This window comes from Eretmochelys imbricata, chromosome 5 (assembly GCF_965152235.1).
Source record: "Eretmochelys imbricata isolate rEreImb1 chromosome 5, rEreImb1.hap1, whole genome shotgun sequence".
In the NCBI taxonomy this organism is placed as follows: Eukaryota; Metazoa; Chordata; order Testudines; family Cheloniidae; genus Eretmochelys; species Eretmochelys imbricata.
The window spans coordinates 134918659-134939111 of NC_135576.1; positions in this window are offsets into that span (position 1 = coordinate 134918659).

Genomic DNA, 20453 nt, shown 5'->3' on the forward strand with positions numbered 1-20453 from the left:
TTCTTCTCTGCCTGTCCCATGCCCACCTCCCACCAGGAAAAGGGCTGGGAAGGGAGAGAGCAGAGAGTTCCTCTTCCTCCTTTCCCACGCCATCCCATGTCCAGGGGCCATGCAGAACTGGCCCTGTGATGAAGGATGAAGGACGAAGGATGATCTGAGAGAGAACCCGTGATGTCTTCTCCATACGTGCACACACACAGACAGACACACACAACACACACACACACACACAGACAGACTGTGCACACAGCTATGCATACCGCACACACACTATACACCCCCCCAAAATGTACCCAGTCACCCACTAGCCACCTACCCAAACTAGACACACAGAGAAACTACACACATAGCCTCACACCATATACACCACACACAAACACAACCTACAGACACACACCTAAACTATACACACAGCGTGTAAACACAGGGAAGAGAGAGACTGTAGATACACAAGCTATACACAGTCACACACACATACACTCACACGTCTTGCAATAACTGGGCCCATAAATTTACCCTAATTGTGATTTTAACTGGAAAAAAGGAGTAAAAATGTATAAAATGTTACAATAACCTACAACAACAAATGTTGCTGAGAAAAGGTATGAAAGGGAGACCAAAAAACTGAATTAGCCAAAGGAAAAAGTCTCCTGGTATAACTCAAGGATTGTGTTGAGGTCATGATGGTAAACCAAGGAAGCGTGAGATCAGAAATCAGTGAGCCAAAATTGGTGTGTTGGAAAGGAGGCCTAATTGGTGGACAAAATAATGATAGGTTGTTCCACCCACCACTCCCCTTGTGGGCCCTCAAAGAGAGAGACTTTGTGGAGAAAAAATGGTTACTGGAGCAAGCTTCACCATCACGGCAGCTACCCCAATATTCTTCATCCAAATCCTGAGGGATGTCCTGACCAGACCAGGCCAGAGAGAGGGACCCAGATGATATTGACATCACCAGCAGCTCCAGCTGAACACCAACCATCACCTGGGACGTGTGTGAGATTTTGTTTCCCCCCACATCCCAACATGTCCTTTTCCTTCTTTCCCTTATTTCTTCTTTCCAACTTCTTTCCTTTTGCCTTCTGTCTCATTAGGATACGCCAAGACTGCGTATTTTGTAACGCTGCTGTAGGCCTGTGCCCAGGGAGGCAGCTACCAGTAATGCCCTAAACAGCCCAGTGCTGGTAGAAGTTTGTCATGTCTGGTCTCGGCGTGCCTGCTCAGACCCAGTGCCATTCCTGTGTTTATCCAGCAAGGAGGCTGCAAGTGAGAGTCAGCACCAGAGACAGATGCTGCTTTTTCTGTCTTTGCAGTTCTTTTCTCTCCCCTTGTGTGTGTGTTTGTCTTGTTTTGTTTTCTAGGAAACAGGATCAGACTTTAATAACACCAGCACCAATGACAGCTCCAGCCCAGCTCCCCTAACTTCTCTTCTGCCCACAAAGGACAGCTATCAAAATCCTTAAAACTGACTCAGAGGCTGCCAAACAAAGGGGTTTTTCCTTCTAAAAACTCTCTCCAGTTCCTGGGGAAGGGAAGAAAGAGGCCTGTTGTAAAGTATTAAGTTGGGCTTTCATGTGCACATGTGAAAGGCTTTAGCTGTTTTTCCTTCTTTTCTAAATCTGCAATAAAAGGATTTGTAATGGTGTGTTTCCCATGGCACTAACGCAGGCTAACGTCTCTGTATGCCAAGCCCCAGACCTTGTTGAATGCTGTTTAATGTTGGACAGTGACTGGGTGGTGTGAACACCTTTGGGCCACACGTTCCCTCTAAATTAATACAACACACTACAAACACATGACTAATCGTACATATCCAACACACCCATTCGGGCACACCACACTATCCATGGGCACACACTATTCAGATACGTTTGCATACACATGCACACGCTATACACAAACACAAATACACATGTACATACCCTATACATATATGTACACACACAGACACAGAGTTGGTCAAATTGCTCAGAGCTTTGGCTGCATGTTGAGTTCTGGGCACTTTGGGCATCCATCCTTTATTTAGATGTGTAAGCAGGAACTAAGCTTTTGGGGGAGCCCACCTCTGTATGCAGCATGTTTGGGTGCGTGCCAGGCCACAGACTTGGCAGCAGAGAGCCCAACACCTTTGGCCAGTTAGTATCGGGAGAAATCCCGAAGGTAGCATGAAGTCTCCATTGCCGTAGGACTAATATTAGAATTGCTGTGCAAAAGGCAATCAGCCACACGCTGCCAGCAGGGCTGTGCAACAGCCAGGCAAGCCAGTGGCAGGAAGAGGCTTTTCTTTACTGGCTGGAGGCATTGGGGTGGTCCCTGCTCTGAGCAGGAGGTGTTTTGTTCCTGTCACTTGTAATACAGCTCCATTGTTTGGGGAGTGTCAATTCTTTCTCCAAAACTAGTCTGGGCAACACCACCCAGGAGGTCTGAGAAGGAAGAGTTAATCCTGGGGGAATGACTCATTTTGGCTCTGGGATTGGCAGAAGGAGGCGGTGGGGATGAGAAGTTCAGGTAAAACAAAGGGGAACGGAGGCTGTAGTAAAACTCTGTGGTTTGGAGATTGACAGTAACTGCTGCACAATCAACGTTTGAAAAAACCCAACGAGTTGCCGCTCCCAGAGGTGGTTTTATTAAGCGGACAGGAGAGCTCTCTGCCATTAGCACGGAGAGTCTTCAAGAGACGCACTGTAGCGGCCCAACTGCACGGGTGCGGCTGCAGCACGGCTGGTGTAGACCACGCCTTGTCAGCGCACAGGGACGGAGACCCCTTTTCGCAGAAACAGCTCAGACACTTAGATTCGTCCATGGCATTGAAACAATGGTCACGTAAGCCAAGTCTGCTCCCAGAAGGCTGGAAGGCCCAGGGACTCTGAGGTGCTTTGGCACCTACCCGTCTCCTCAGGCTCCTAACTCCACTCTTTAGGCACCAGGGACATTTTCAAAACCGCCACTCGGCTGCCACCTAACTCCGTAGGTTCCTAAGTCCCTGCTGGTCAGCGTTTGCCATGCAGATGCTGTCTCGCCGCAAACAAGCAGCTCAGAAGCCTCGCTCCAGCCCCAGCCTGGGAGGCCCCGAAGTGGGACTCTCCAACCCTGCGGGTGAATGCCCAGCTCAGCAGTGGGGCCCGATCCTGTCGGTGTGCTGAGCACGCCTGACAGCTGTCAGGCCCCAGCAGGAGGGCGGGACGCAGGCCACCAATGGGGGGAGCAGCACAGCACAGGCACGAGACAGCTGGGGGACCACGGCCAAGTACGGCAAGCCTGAGAGGGGCGCAGGTGCTGGAATTAGAGGGGCTGGGGAGGTTGGCTTGACGTGGTTTCCATCATGTATAGATTTTACAGTTGGGGTCAATGGCTCTCGGTACCCCCACTGTACACACTGCTCCAGCAGCCCTGGGAGAGATCTTGAGCGTGAGCAGAGGGGGGGTGTGTTTCAGTGGGCAGGGGCTACCTAAGCGCCTAACTCCAGGAGAGGGTTCACAGCAGAGGACCCTGAGCAGCGGGAGGGGCCTCTCTCTTGTCCCCACCGTTAACCTTTGGCCGTGATGAAAACGGGTCATTTAATCCTGCTCTTTGCTCTCTGTCTCCCGGTCAGTTTTTTATCCGTGCCAATGGTTTGCTTCTCTCCCCTCTCCCCAGCCTCCCCCGCCCCCTCCTGGCTATGCAGCTTCTGTAGCAGCCTTATGTGCTGGACCTTGGCCAGGGCTTTTTTGAATCTAAATAAATTATGCCCTCTGGTTCTCCTTTTCTCCACTGCTTCAGTGACGTGTTCCAAGAATTCCCAGAGGCAGGTGAGGCATGATTTTCCTGTGCAGAATCCACCCCGGTTGGACCCTATCCAACCATTCCAAGTGTTTGGTTAGTCTATGTTGGAGATCATTTCAATGAATGTAACAGGTACAGATTGAAGGTTTATTGGGCTATAACTCCATGGATCACCCCTTGAGTCTGTTTTAAATATAGGAACAACCTTTGCTCCCCTCTAATCCTCTGCCACAGTCATTGTGTTTAATAAGAGATTGCATATTTTTGCATATTTTTGTTAAATATCTAAGGTCCTTCAGAAGGCTGGCCGGTAACCCCGCTGGGCCTGGCAACCTCTCGCTTTATAGACCACCAGTTTGTTCCAACACCTCTTCTTCTGATCTTTCAATCTCTGAAAATACTTCACGTTCATCACCAGGAAAAAGGGAGGTCCAGGGTAGGCGTCTGCCCCGTATCATCTGTGGCGAGGACGAACTCAGAGATATCATTTAGCATCTCAGCAATGTCCTTACTAGCCTTGATTTTAAAAAACATTTTAGGAAACTGTTCTCCTCTCTGATCCACACTCTGAATCCCATGCTCTGAAATTACTTCACACAATATCCCTGTAAGGTGGGTAAGTACATATGATTATTATCCCTGCTTTAGACATTTAGGTGGGAAAACCAAGGCAGAGAAGTTAAGTGACTTGCCCAGGGACACACAGGGAGTCATTGTCAGAACCACAATTAGCATTCCAGAAATACCTACCTTGCCCTCCTCAGCTCAGACCTGAGACCTTGCTTCTCTGTGTAGCAGAACTCCTGTAAGGCCTTGCTTCAGAGGCTGGTGTAACAGGAGCTCTGCTCTTTCTCTCGATAAAAATGCCAGCGCTTCGACCCAGGCCCTCACAGGCATTTAGGTGTTGCTCCACTTAGCCTTCCAATGCGTGTCCCTGAGGTGCTCTGCTGCTGAGTGAAACTCTCAGCCCTGAACTCAGCACCTAGGCTCCCCACACAATGCATGGGCAGTGAGGGGCCTAGGCCAGGGGCCCTCAGAGGCCAAAGCTGAGCAGGGAGCTGCCTAAGCCAGCCAGGAGGGGAACGGCAAGGAGATGAGCAGGAAGGGACACCCTGGTGTACTGGGCTGATAGGCCAAAGACGGGCACCTCCCTCTGCTCAGGCTCGTCAGCCATGAACCCTCCTTCATACTTCACTACGTTCCCCTGCATCCCCAGCGGCCGTTTGTTCTGGTGCAGTGCTGCCCTCCTGCTGCCTACCCCGCCAGCAGGGCCTGCTCCAGGTGTGCTCTGAGCACAGCTTACACCTGGATGCTGACAGGCTGCACAACAGGAGGGCTGGAGGCAGGCCACCCATCCAAGGCATCTGCTATAGCGGGCATCCTCCACCTTGCTCTGCAGCACCTGGCAATGGCCATGGCCAGACAAGAACCTGGGCGAGATGGAGCTCGGGTCCCATCCAGTCTGGCAATTCCCATGTTCCCATTAGTGAGATTTTTCAAAAGCCTTGGCACCTAACTCCTATTGATGGCAATGGGAGTTAGGCACCTAATCTGCTGAGGTGCTTTTGAAAATCACACTCGGTGTTCCTACATTTGCAGCTTCCTTCCCCATTGATAGCTGCTGGGAAAGGGCACTGGCCCGCAGGAAGATCCAGACCCTCCAGACAGTAAGATGGAAAAGCACAGGGCAAGACAGGTGAGAGACCACCAAAGAAATGTTTTTTCTGAGACAGTCAGGGCAGTCCCAGCACCAAACATCTAAAACGGCGATACTCAGACCTCAGGGGTTCAGGAGCCAAATTAGCGCTCAACATTACCCAAAAGAGCCACAGAAGGATGAATTCATTGGCTCATTTGCCATAGATTCAGAATGGCAGGGGACACAGTTAGTTGACTAATCTGTCACATTCTCACAGCAAAATGACTGACCCAGGGTTATTATTTTATCAACTACAATTGGTTAATACCATCGTAACAGTGTCCTGATTGGTTAATAATTAAATCACACCGTGTTTTAATATCATGTGCTGCAAAGAGCTGCAGGAGACACGTTATAGAGCCCCTTGTGGCTCACGAGCCACAGTCTGAGTATCACTGCTCCAAAATCACATTGGTCAAAACCGGGTCATGCCCCCCAACACTTATGCATCATATTGTCAATTCTCTCACCACTCTGAAACTCAGTACACAGACTCGCTCAGTGATTTTCCCTGTGGCATTTGGCCAGGCGAGGATATACCAGCCGGTGACCGGCAGCTGACCCTCCAGAGGCTCTGTATATTCAGCAGGGGTTGTAGGGCAAGAATCATGCGGTTTGCCTCTCGAAGAGAGGAGGAAGGAATGGTTTTGCTCTCTATTTGATAGAAGCCTTGGGTGATGTGAGTTGGGCTGTAAGTGGCTGATCACACACATAGTCCTAAGTACCATGATTGCCCATGGGCTGTTTTCTCTGACAACGGTGACCACCGACACATTCTCCTGCTGATTGTACCCAGAGGAAGTGTAGCACTCCTGGCACGCTCACCCCGTGCCATCTGAAACCACTGACGTCTCCAACCCTGAAAAACCGAATTGATCATCGTAGTTCTGACAGCACCATCCTGGCTTGCCACTGCCGCTGGGCTGCAGTCGCACCACGAGAGACCCACTACATGCTGCCTTCTGGGGGACTTGCCTCGGCTCTGGGTGGTGACGGCGGGCACAGGGCCGAAGACCTGGGGGTAAGTCTGCACTGCAGCTGCGAGCGTGCCCCCCAGCGCAGGTGAACAGACACGCTAGCTCTGCGCAAGCTAGCTCGCTAACAATAGCAGCGTGGCCCTCGTGGCTGGGGGCAGCCCCCGAGTGCGGACCAGGGCGTCAGGCAGGCTTGGACGTAGGTGACGAGCCCGAGCTGCGGCCTGTGCACAAAACCCGCGGAGCTAGTTTAGGCCCAGAGCTCGCTTGGACAGAGCTGGCGTGCGTCTGCCCCCCCGGCTCCCCGCTGCAGCATAGACACACCCTGCCTGACCTGAGCCAACCAAGGGACGGCAAAATAATTGTCCCAAAAAGCGCTACCTGCCATGACTTCTGGGTGATATAAAACAGAATTTAGACAGAAAACGACGACATCAATGACAGCCAATCACAAGCCTCCCTTTTGTGCCAAACCACCTTCTGCCCAGCCCTCTCTCCATTCAGAACACCAGGGCCGCATCACTGCCGTGGCACGTACTGGACAGACTGGATTTTTAAGAAAAATGGATTTAATCTCGGTACATCTGGGCCTCACCTTGCCAGCTCTTTCCTAATCTGGCCAGCTGCTCAAAAGAGCTGTCAGTGGAGCTGTTAAAACTAGCTTGTGAGTCATCATTACTCTTCATCCATATCCCACCAAGACCATGGGCGGCAACAGGAAACTCCACGGCTCGTTCTTTTGTACATACCCATGTCAAAGAAACGAACGCTTGGCAGCACAGCGGCGGCAGCTTGCTAGAGGCACTGACTCGGGCAAGGCTTGGAGCGGGCAGGCACGGTACGAGAGAGAGCAGTCTGGCACCTATTCCGCCCTCACACGTGCTCTGTCTCTCCACGGCCCTGTCCCAGACCCGAGGAAGAGCTCTGTGTAGCTCCTATGCTTGTCTCTCTCACCAAGAGAAGCTGGTCCAGTGAAAGGTATTCCCTCCCCTGCCTTCCCTCTCTCTGTCACCTCGGTTTTTCAGGCAAGTGAGGACAGAGGATGACATCCTGGCCCCAGCGAAGTCAACAGGTGTTTTGCCACTGGTGATAATGCACCTGAAAAATCAAACCTAAAACCTCACATCTCACTCTCTAAGTGTCTCCTGATGATCTTCCAGTTCTTCCTGCTTTAGGCGTGCTCCTCCTTTCATGGACCTTCGGCTGACTCCTTGGCTTTCTTTTCACACTATTGTATATGCAGTGTAGTTGTAGTCGTGTAGGTCCCAGGATTTTAGAGGAGACAAGGTGGGTGAAGTCATATCTATTATTGGACAAACATCTGTACCTTGCCCAGACTCGTTCAAAAGCTCGTCTCTCTTACCAACACAAGTTGGTCCAATACAAGGTATTACCTCACCCACTTTGTCACACTATTCTATAGATGGAGAACTATGTCTTAAGTGATTATTCAAGGGACTGACAACAATTTGCTGCTGAACCGAGGTGCTCTCCGGCCACAGGTGGGACAGTGGGTGAGATTTTTCAGAGCAGTTTTGGCATTTTAGATGTGTGTTTTCCATTCAGATGTACACTATATGCTGCTTTGAAAATCTCAGCCAGGCTGTGGATTCTCTGGGTGGCCTCTTGGGGCAGGTGGTTACCTAAAACTGGTGACCTTGGAGCTACTGGCATCTACTGCATAACAAATAAGGGAGCCATCCTTCCTCCTTCCCATGTGACACATGAGGTAAGGCCAGGGGTGAGGAAAGAGGGCAGATCTCACAGGGTTCCTCCATGCACAGCTATTTTCCAGCAAGGTCATGACCAGGGCATAGCCAGGGTGCAGGTAAACACAATGCTAACACTGTAGTGCCCACACACAACACGGCCGCCAGCTGTGGTTTGTAACTGCTCATAACCAAGCTCGTACACGGTTGTTGCTCAACCTAGTTACAGAAACAGTTATACCACAGTGCAGACAAGGACACACATCCACGTCACGCTCTGCAGTCCTCCCAGCTCCCTCTCTCCAGGAAGCAAGGGCACAGGGAACTGCACCATGCACTCTGTCTCCCTTGAGCCATCCCTTCCAGAGCGCTGCCTGCATAAACAGTGGGATCAGGCTGGTTTCTCTTGGCCAGTTTCTGCTGCAGCTACTGCAACATGCATCTGATTGGCAGCACCCAGTTTCATTAGGCAGCTGAGCTGTTATGCTAGCTACTGCCCCCCGGTGCAATGGAGACCCCGTTAGAGTGATCAGACACTGCAGTAAGGAACATGCTTGGGATCTGTGGCCAGGAGACTATCCAGAGTTCCTGCTGGAGGTACCAGCATGCGTATCATTAGATTTCAGCCAGACTCACAGAACCCAGATAAAGAATGCTGCTCGAGAATCAAGGCATCGCAAGGCTGAGATAGCCAGGTATAGGAGCATTATCCAAAGCCCTTGGGTGTGTGGGTACCTGCCTGTAATCTCAGCCATGATTCCTAGCAAACACCCAAACCTCCCCATGTGCACATTAGCCACCTGCTGTGACAGGGAGACCATCAACAGCATCGTGCAGAGCAAGGTCATGGGGATGGTCAAGGGGACAGGAGAGTGCGCTGCCTTCTGAGGGCCAAGACATAAGACATCATGCTAAAACTGGATAGGCTTTTGAGGTCAACAGAAAAGGATCCATTGTTGGTTGTTCATATTGGCACTAATGACACTGTATTGCAGGATATCTCACGGATAGTAGATGAATTCAGGAAACTCGGAAGTGTGCTGAAGAAGAATGTCTAAGCAATCTTCTCTGAGACCCTTCCTGTCCCATGAGCAAAGGAAGACAGAAGGCAGAAGATTCTGGAAGTAAATCCCTGGCTAGATAAGTGGTGTAGAGTGGAGAGTTTGGGTTTTGTGGAAATTTGTCCACCTTCTATGGAGGGAGGGTCTGGACAGTTTGAACGGCCTCTACCTCTAGAAGGGGGACCAATCTTCTCAGGGACAGGCTGACTAGAGTAGTCTGGAGGACATTAAACTAATAACAAAAAGGGAGTGGGGGAAGAGGGAAGATCGGAGCACTCAGCACAAAATCGAGATGTTGAAAACAAAATTAATTAAAGAAAGCAAAGGATATGAAGAGAAAAGATTCTTGAATTGCCTATTCACCAGTGCTTGGAGCCTGGGTAACAAACTAGGGGACTTAGAACTGCTCATTTATAAGCATAAATTTGATCTAGTGCTATTATTGAAACCTGGTGGGATGATTTCTGTGATTGGAATGTTCAGATCAATGGTTATAACTTATTTAGGAAGGATTAAGTGGGCACAAGGGGAGAGCGAATGGCACTCTATGGCAGAAATGGCATTACCTGTTTCTGAATCACTGATAACTCAGTAGAAAATATCTTGAATGGATACGGCTCAGTGTCCTAGCAGACAGAGCACACAATGGGGTATTAGTTGGTGTCTGCTACAGACCACAAACCACACTAGGGAACGGGATGACCAGCTCCCTATGCACCTATCTGTAAAGCGTAGGGGAAAGGCTGTGTTATCATGCGGGACTCCAATGTGAGTGACATCTGCTGAAGGTCTCATGCTGCGTATGGATATAAGGCCACTGTAATAGCAAGCCCAGCTCTATCATCTGATCGGGGCTCAGAAACAATGTCCTGTGCCTTAGGGGAGTGGCCACCTACCACACATAGTAAATATTCAGGGCGCAGTTTGTAAGAAATCCATTGGCTAAGAAGCTATTCCGTGAACACCTATGAACAATGGCTACCTTCAGTGGGAACCAAGATCAATCTGAAAACAGCTCACTAAACAGAAGTGGGACAAACTTCATGACAGACTTCATGATAACTGCTTTCAACTACCTGAAAGGGGGTTCCAAAGAGGATGGATCTAGACTGTTCTCAGTGGTAGCAGAGAATAGGACAAGGAGTAATGGTCTCAAGTTGCAGTGGGGGAGGTCTAGGTTGGATATTAGGAAAAACTTTTTCACGAGGAGGGAGGTGAAACACTGGAATGGGTTACCTAGGGAGGTGGTGGAATCTCCTTCCTTAGAGATTTTTAAGGTCAGGCTTGACAAAGCCCTGGCTGGGATGATTTAGTCGGGGATTGGTCCTGCTTTGAGCAGGGGGTTGGACTAGATGACCTCCTGAGGTCCCTTCCCACCCTGAGATTCTGTGATTCTAAACAGCTCAACCATCTTTGGTCAGTAGGAAGATTGATATTGAGTACATTTTCACAAATGCCTAAGGTGTTTAGGTGCCTGAAGGTTTGGGGAGCACCACCACCCTACAGTCTGAGCACAGCTGCCATTGTGTCTTGGGAGCCTGGTTTTCTGATCTGTTTAGCCATCCCTATAGCAATGGCAGATGGCTGTAAGGCAGGGATCAGGAACCTTTGACCCGCAGCCAGTCAGAGAAATCGGCTCGCGGGATGGGACAGTTTGTTTACCTGCAGCGTCTGTTCCAGGCCAATGGGGGCTGTGGGAAGTGGCGGCCAGCACATCCCTCGGCCCACGCCGCTTCCCGCAGCTCCCATTGGGAGTGGAAGCCAGTGGGAGCTGCAATCGGCACAACCTGTGGACGTCCCAGCCTGCCAGCGGATTTCCCTGACAGGCCGCATGCCAAAGGTTGCCGGTCGCTTATGTAAGGCCTGCTGTTTCTGGGAGCAGGCAGAAGAGCCTATGCTACACCATATACTGGAAACTGAGGCAGTCATTGTGGGTGGAGCTAGCTGCTAGAGTTTGAGTGTCAGTGAAGTTTGTGATTTCTTGGCTGGCAAGTTCCACCCACTGCTGGCTTCTGTCCCTAGAGACTTAGGCTCCTTTGTTGCAGACTTTGCAAAAGGGCAAGAAACTCCCACCCACTACCCTGCATCTCCACACCCTGGGGAAACACTGCAGTATTTGATCTGGGATTTCTTGACCTCTTGAGAATGAGGTCGTGGCCTGGGAGGAATCAGACCTTGGGTGATGATTCAGACCCTGGTTTACCAATAGTCCCATTACATGTGTTTACACATATCACTATCCACCCCGTCCCTGACTTGGGCGAGTGCTGTTGCTTTCATTTTTTAAAAAAATGTGACCCCTATTTCCTGGCTTTGGTGACACACCAAGTCTCTGCCACTGTGGCTTTGCTATATGATGGGGTGCATGTATTTATAGATCCCAGTTCTACTTCCTAAACTCACACAGAAGAGTCCTTTACTCTGTGACTAGTCCTATTGGTTACAGTGGGACTGCTCACAGCGTATGGGGTCAAGCCACAAAAGGACGTAGGTGTTGCAATGCTCAGGGTATGTCTACACTACGAAATTAGGTCGAATTTATAGAAGTCGTTTTTTTAGAAATCGATTTTATATAGTCGAGTGGGTGTGTCCCCACAGAAAATGCTCTAAGTGCAGTAACTCGGCGGAGCGCTTCCACAGTACCGAGGCCAGCGTCAACTGCCGGAGCGTTGCACTGTGGGTAGCTATCCCACAGTTCCCGCAGTCTCCGCCGCCCATTGGAATTCTGGGTTGACATCCCAATGTCGCAGGTGGTTCTGGGTACATATCGTCAGGCCCCCTTTCCCTCCCTCCCTCCCTCCGTGAGAGGAGCAGCAAACAATCGTTTCGCGCCTTTTTTCCTGAGTTACCTGTGCAGACGCCATACCACGGCAAGCATGGAGCCCGCTCAGGTAACCGTCACCGTATGTCTCCTGGGTGCTGGCAGACGCGGTACGGCATTGCTACACAGTAGCAGCAACCCATTGCCTTGTGGCAGCAAACGGTGCAATATGACTGGTAGCCATCCTCGTCGTGTCCGAGTGCTCCTGGCCACGTTGGCTGGGAGTGCCTGGGCAGACATGGGCGCGGGGACTACATTAGAAGTGACTTGACCAGGTCATTCTCTTTAGTCCTGCAGTCAGTCCTATTGAACCGTCTTATGGTGAGCAGGCAGGCGATACGGATTGCTAGCAGTCGTACTGTACCATCTTCTGCCGAGCAGCCATGAGATGTGGATGGCATGCAGTCCTTCTGCACCGTCTGCTGCCAGCCAAAGATGTAAAAGCTAGATGGAGGGGATCAAAACAAGAAATAGACCAGATTTGTTTTGTACTCATTTGCTTCCCCCCACCACCATCTAGGGGACTCATTCCTCTAGGTCACACTGCAGTCACTCACAGAGAAGGTGCAGCGAGGTAAATCTAGCCATGTATCAATCAGAGGCCAGACCAACCTGCTTGTTCCAATAAGAACAGTAACTTAGGTGCACCATTTCTTATTGGAACCCTCCGTGAAGTCCTGCCTGAAATACTCCTTGATGTAAAGCCACCCCCTTTGTTGATTTTAGCTCCCTGAAGCCAACCCTGTAAGCCATGTCGTCAGTCGCCCCTCCCTCTGTCAGAGCAACAGCAGACAATCGTTCCGCACCTTTTTTCTGTGCGGACGCCATACCAAGGCAAGCTTGGAGGCCGCTCAGCTCACTTTGGCAATTAGGAGCACATTAAACACCACACACATTATCCAGAAGTATATGCAGCACCAGAACCTGGCAGAGTGATACCGGGCGAGGAGGCGACGTCAGCGCGGTCACGTGAGTGATCAGGACATGGACACAGATTTCTCTGAAAGCATGGGCCTTGCCAATGCATGCATCATGATGCTAATGGGGCAGGTTCATGCCGTGGAACGCCGATTCTGGGCTTGGGAAACAAGCACTGACTGGTGGGACCGCATAGTGTTGCAGGTCTGGGACGATTCCCAGTGGCTGCGAAACTTTCGCATGCGTAAGGGCACTTTCATGGAACTTTGTGACTTGCTTTCCCCTGCCCTGAGGCGCATGAATACCAAGATGAGAGCAGCCCTCACAGTTGAGAAGCGAGTGGCGATAGCCCTGTGGAAGCTTGCAACGCCAGACAGCTACCGGTCAGTTGGGAATCAATTTGGAGTGGGCAAATCTACTTGCTGCTGTGATGCAAGTAGCCCACGCAGTCAAAGATCTGCTGCTATCAAGGGTAGTGACCCTGGGAAATGTGCAGGTCATAGTGGATGGCTTTGCTGCAATGGGATTCCCTAACTGTGGTGGGGCCATAGACGGACCCCATATCTCTATCTTGGCACCGGAGCACCAAGCCGCCGAGTACATAAAACGCAAGGTGTACTTTTCAATAGTGCTGCAAGCACTGGTGGATCACAAGGGACGTTTCACCAACATCAATGTGGGATGGCCGGGAAAGGTACATGACGCTCGCATCTTCAGGAATTCCGGTCTGTTTCAAAAGCTGCAGGAAGGGACTTTTTTCCCAGACCGGAAAATAACTGTTGGGGATGTTGAAATGCCTATATGTATCCTTGGGGACCCAGCCTACCCCTTAATGCCATGGCTCATGAAGCCGTACACAGGCAGCCTGGACAGTAGTCAGGAGCTGTTCAACTACAGGCTGAGCAAGTGCAGAATGGTGGTAGAATGTGCATTTGGACGTTTAAAGGCACGCTGGTGCAGTTTACTGACTCGCTTAGACCTCAGCGAAACCAATATTCCCACTGTTATTACTGCTTGCTGTGTGCTCCACAATATCTGTGAGAGTAAGGGGGAGACGTTTATGGCAGGGTGGGAGGTTGAGGCAAATCGCCTGGCTGCTGGTTACGTGCAGCCAGACACCAGGGCGGTTAGAAGAGTACAGGAGGGCATGGTACGCATCAGAGAAGCTTTGAAAACCAGTTTCATGACTGGCCAGGCTACGGTGTGAAAGTTCTGTTTGTTTCTCCCTGATGAAACTCCCCGCCCCTTGGTTCACTCTACTTCCCTGTAAGCTAACCACCCTCCCCTCCTCTCTTCGATCATCACCACTTGCAGGGGCAATAAAGTCATTGTTGCTTCACATTCATGCATTCTTTATTCATTCCTCACACAAATAGGGGGATGACTACCAAGGTAGCCCAGGAGGGGTGGTGGAGGAGGGAAGGAAAATGCCACACAGCACTTTAAAAGTTTACAACTTTAAAATTTATTGAATGCCAGCCTTCTTTTTTTTGGGCAATCCTCTGTGGCGGAGTGGCTGGTTGGCCGGTGGCCCCCACACCGCGTTCTTGGGCGTCTGGGTGTGGAGGCTATGGAACTTGGGGAGGAGGGCAGTTGGTCACACAGGGGCTATAGTGGCAGTCTGTGCTCCAGCTGCCTTTGCTGCAGCTCAACCATACACTGGAGCATACTGGTTTGGTCCTCCAGCAGCCTCAGCATTGAATCCTGCCTCCTCTCATCACGCTGCCACCACATTTGAGCTTCAGCCCTGTCTTCAGCCCACCACTTACTCTCTTCAGCCCGCCACCTCTCCTCCCGGTCATTTTGTGCTTTCCTGCACTCTGACATTATTTGCCTCCACGCATTCATCTGTGCTCTGTCAGTGTGGGAGGACAGCATGAGCTCGGAGAACATTTCATCGCGAGTGCGGTTTTTTTTCTTTCTAAGCTTCACTAGCCTCTGGGAAGGAGAAGATCCTGTGATCATTGAAACACATGCAGCTGGTGGAGAAAAAAAAAGGGACAGCGGTATTTAAAAAGACACATTTTATAAAACAGTGGCTACACTCTTTCAGGGTAAACCTTGCTGTTAACATTACATACATAGCACATGTGCTTTCGTTACAAGGTCGCATTTTGCCTCCCCACACCGCGTGGCTACCCCCTCAACCTTCCCCCCTCCCTGTGGCTAACAGCGGGGAACATTTCTGTTTAGCCACAGGCAAACAGCCCAGCAGGAATGAGCTCCTCTGAGTGTCCCCTGAAGAAAAGCACTCTATTTCAACCAGGTGACCATGAATGATATCACTCTCCTGAGGATAACACAGAGAGATAAAGAACGGATGTTGTTTGAACGCCAGCAAACATACACTGCAATGTTTTGTTGTACAATGATTCCCGAGTACGTGTTACTGGCCTGGAGTGGTAAAGTGTCCTACCATGAAGGATGCAATAAGGCTGCCCTCCCCAGAAACCTTTTGCAAAGGCTTTGGGAGTATATCCAGGAGAGCCACGAATGCCAGGGCAAAGTAATTCTTTCACATGCTTGCTTTTAAACCATGTATAGTATTTTAAAAGGTACACTCACCGGAGGTCCCTTCTCCACCTGCCGGGTCCAGGAGGCAGCCTTGGGTGGGTTCGGAGGGTACTGGCTCCAGGTCCAGGGTGGGAAACAGTTCCTGGCTGTCGGGAAAACTGGTTTCTCCGCTTGCTTGCTGTGAGCTATCTACAACCTCCTCCTCATCATCATCTTCTTCTTCGTCCCCAAAACCTGCTTCCATGTTGCCTCCATCTCCATTGAAGGAGTCAAACAACACGGCTGGGGTAGTGGTGGCTGAACTTTCTAAAATGGCATGCAGCTCATCATAGAAGCGGCATGTCATAGAATCATAGAATATCAGGGTTGGAAGGGACCTCAGGAGGTCATCTAGTCCAACCCCCTGCTCAAAGCAGGACCAATCCCCAATTAAATCATCCCAGCCAGAGCTTTGTCAAGCCTGACCTTAAAAACTTGTAAGGAAGGAGATTCTACCACCTCCCTAGGTAACGCAGTCCAGTGTTTCACCACCCTCCTAGTGAAAAAGTTTTTCCTAATATCCAACCTAAACCTCCCCCACTGCAACTGGAGACCATTACTCCTTGTCCTGTCCTCTTCCACCACTGAGAATAGTCTAGAACCATCCTCTTTGGAACCACCTCTCAGGTAATTGAAAGCAGCTATCAAATCCCCCCTCATTCTTCTCTTCTGCAGACTAAACAATCTCAGTTCCCTCAGCCTCTCCTCATAAGTCATGTGTTCCAGACCCCTAATCATTTTTGTTGCCCTTCGCTGGACTCTCTCCAATTTCTCCACATCCTTCTTGTAGTGTGGGGCCCAAAACTGGACACAGTACTCCAGATGAGGCCTCACCAATGTTGAATAGAGGGGAACGATCACGTCCCTCGATCTGCTTGCTATGCCCCTACTTATACATCCTAAAATGCCATTGGCCTTCTTGGCAACAAGGGCACACTGCTGACTCATATCCAGCTTCTCGTCCACTGTCACCCCTAGGTCCTTTTCCGCAGAACTGCTGCCTAGCCATTCGGTCCTTAGTCTGTAGCGGTGCATTGGATTCTTCCGTCCTAAGTGCACTTATTCTTGTTGAACCTCATCAGATTTCTTTTGGCCCAATCCTCCAATTTGTCTAGGTCCCTCTGTATCCTATCCCTACCTGCCACCGTATCTACCACTCCTCCTAGTTTAGTATCATCCGCAAATTTGCTGAGAGTGCAATCCACACCGTCCTCCAGATCATTTATGAAAATATTGAACAAAACTGGCCCCAGGACCAACCCTTAGGCACTCCACTTGATACCGGCTGCCAACTAGACATGGAGCCATTGATCACTACCCGTTGAGCCCGACAATCTAGCCAACTTTCTACCCACCTTATAGTGCATTCATCCAGCCCATACTTCTTTAACTTGCTGACAAGAATATTGTGGGAGACCGTGTCAAAAGCTTTGCTAAAGTCAAGAAACAATACATCCACTGCTTTCCCTTCATCCACAGAACCAGTAATCTCATCATAGAAGGCGATTAGATTAGTCAGGCATGATCTTCCCTTGGTGAATCCATGCTGACTGTTCCTGATCACTTTCCTCTCGTGTAAGTGCTTCAGGATAGATTCCTTGAGGACCTGCTCCATGATTTTTCCGGGGACTGAGGTGAGGCTGACTGGCCTGTAGTTCCCAGGATCCTCCTTCTTCCCTTATTTAAAGATGGGCACTACATTAGCCTTTTTCCAGTCATCCAGGACTTCCCCCGTTCGCCACGAGTTTTCAAAGATAATGGCAAATGGCTCTGCAATCACAGCTGCCAATTCCTTTAGCACTCTCAGATGCAACGCATCCAGCCCCATGGACTTGTGCACGTCCAGCTTTTCTAAATAGTCCCTAAATGTTTGGGGCTCTGACCCGGAGCGGCCGTTTGCCTCTCTGGTTTTCTGGTAGGCTTGCCTCAGCTCCTTAAGTTTCACGCGGCACTACTTCAGGTCCCTGTTATAGCCTCTGTCCTTCATGCCCTGGGAGATTTTGACAAAGGTTTTGGGATTTCGAAAACTGGAGCAGAGTTCTGATAGCACGGATTCCTCTCCCCATACAGCGATCAGATCCTGTACCTCCCGTTCGGTCCATGCTGGAGCTCTTTTGCAATTCTGGGACTCCATCATGGTCACCTCTGCTGATGAGCTCTGCATGGTCACCTGCAGCTTGCGACGCTGGCCAAACAGGAAATGAGATTCAAAAGTTTGCGGTTCTTTTCCTGTCTACCTGGCCAGTGCATCTGAGTTGAGAGTGCTGTCCAGAACGGTCACAATGGAGCACTCTGGCATAGCTCCCGGAGGCCAATACCGTCGAATTGTGTCCACAGTACCCCAAATTCGACCCGGCAAGGCCGATTTAAGCACTAATCCACTTGTCAGGGGTGGAGTAAGGAAATCGATTTTAAGAGCCCTTTAAGTCGAAATGAAGGGCTTCATCATGTGGACGTGTGCAGGTTTACATCGATTTCACGCTGCTAAATTCGACCTAAACTCCTAGTGTAGACCAGGGCTCAGAGTTGCAGCATGTACCGTTTAGGCATCTAGCCACTCAGCGGAATCCGCAGCCCCCAGCTAGATGCCCAGGCTCCCTGTGCAATGCATGGGGAGAGACAGCCTCTTATAGGAGCCAGCAATCTGAGCAGGGATCTGCCTACGATAGCCGGTAGGATCTGCTGAGGAGAGGGGTGTGGCCTAAGCCCAGCCCCTCGAAGAGAATTAGGGTGCAGGGAGGCTGGTGTTGGTGTCTCTTATAACCTTTAGTCCTGTGGTTACGGCACTCACCTGAGATGGGGAGAGCGAGGTTCAATTTCTCCTTCTCTCCCAGAAGTGCCCTACCACAGGGCTGTTCTGGGGTGGATCTCTCTTGGTCTCGTCTATAGAAGCTGTTCCACTGTGTACAAATAATGAAATCTTCCCTGGGCCAGTGACAGAGTGAGTGACTGTAGAGCACTGGAGGTGGGAGATCCAGGGAGATATTTATATTCAGTGGCCCAGCTTCGATCCTGGAAAGGGACGTGCATTGATAGCAGGGGCTGAGCATGCTTGGCTCCCATTACACACGGTGGCAGCTGCAGGCAGGTGCTTTGCACTATGCAGGATCAAGCCTATTTTTAGGAGTGACACCTAGATTCATAGAAGGTAAGGCCAGAGGGGAACATTGTGATCAGCTAGTCCGACTCCCGTAGAACTCAGGCCAGAGACCCTCACCCACTGACTTGTAAATCCAGCCCAGAACTGCCTTCCGGCTGGGGGAGGGAGAGCAGATCTCTTACAAAGATATCCAGTCTCGATTTAAATGCTACAAGTAACAGAGACTATGCCCCAACCCTTGGAAAGTTGTTCCAATGTTTAATTACTTGGTTAAAAAAGTTACACCTTATTTCTAATCTGAATTTGTCTAGTTTCAGCATCCAGCCATGGATTTTGTTCTCCTCTTTTCTGTTAAAGAGCTTTCCGTTCTCAGGAACCTGCTCTCCACCTTGGTACTTATAGCCCATGATCTGTCACCCCTTAACCTTCTCTTTGTTATGCTACATAGATTGAGGTAGGTTCTCCAGCCCTCAATGTAGCTTTTCTCTGAATCCTTTCCAATCTACCAGCGTCCTTCCTGAAGTGTGGACACAAGAACTACCGGTAATGGTCTCACCCCTGCCTTATACAGAAGTGATACCATCTCCCTACTCCTACTTTGATTGCCCTGCCTACACATTGCCCTGCCTACGCATCCATGGGTCACATTTGCTCTGTTGAATATGACCTCCCAGTGTGATGCAGTAGCTGGTCATGTTCAACAGGTGACCCACCATTACCCCTCTGCCCCCAACTCCTTTTCAGAGTCGCCACTTTTCAAAATGCAGCCCCCACTCGTATAAGTGTGACTTACTTTCTCATGAGCCCAGTTTATGAAGCCATCCAGATTGGTATGTCCTTATTATTTACCACTCCACCAGTTTCGTATCATGCATAAACTTTACTAGCAATGATGTTATATTTTCTTTCAGATCATTGATAACAATGTTGAATTGCATCAAGCCAAGAACAGATCTCTGTAAGACTCCACTAGAAACACCCATTGGACGATGATTCTCCAATTTGGACGATGATTCTCCAATGACTACTTGAGATCTATCATTTAGCCTGTGTGGCAAAATACCTTGTTCTGTAGGCTCAGTCCTTTTTAGCCTTGGAGACTCAGGTTTTGGGCAAGACAAATCCTTATAGGTGGCACAGGGTCCAGCTACTTCTCTCCTCAGTCAGTCCCTTGTGCTTGTTTTCCTTCCCTTTTGGGGAACGAGTGCAGCCTCCCTACTGGGAAGGTCTGGTGTCTTGCTGCAAACAGCCTACTGGCAACTTCCCTGCTCCCCTCACTCTCCCCCTCCTACTACCCAGGGGAGGGTTTAAAAAGGTCCCAAGTAGTTGGAGTCATCTGAACCTAATTGGTTCCCTAGCAACCCCTTTTCCAGCCGAACCTTATTGCCCTGTGGTTCTCTCTCCTCAGTGGATAGGGAGGGGCCTTTTAATCTCCTGGGACTAATTACTACCCCCCTTTTGTAGCTCTTTGTCCTGGGTTTGCCACATCAGTTTATAACCATCTCACACATTGTGCACTGAGTGTTGCTTGTCTGTTGAAAGTGGTGTGCAGGTTTCCTTTGAGGCTGAGGACTGATAGGTCAGAGATAGAGTGATCGCTTTGTGAAAAGTGTTCACCCACAGGTGAGAGGGTGGTTTTGTCTTTTATCATTTTCCTGTGTGAGTTTATGTGAGAGAGAGCATAGTGATTGTCTGGTTTTACCCACGTAGTTATTAGGGCATTGAGCACCCTGGATGAGGTACACCACATATTGTGATTGGTATGTGTAGGATCCATGGATATTGAAAGGTATGTCTTGGGAGGTGTTAATCATTGTTGCAGTGGAAATATGTCTGCAGGTTTTGCATCTGTTGTT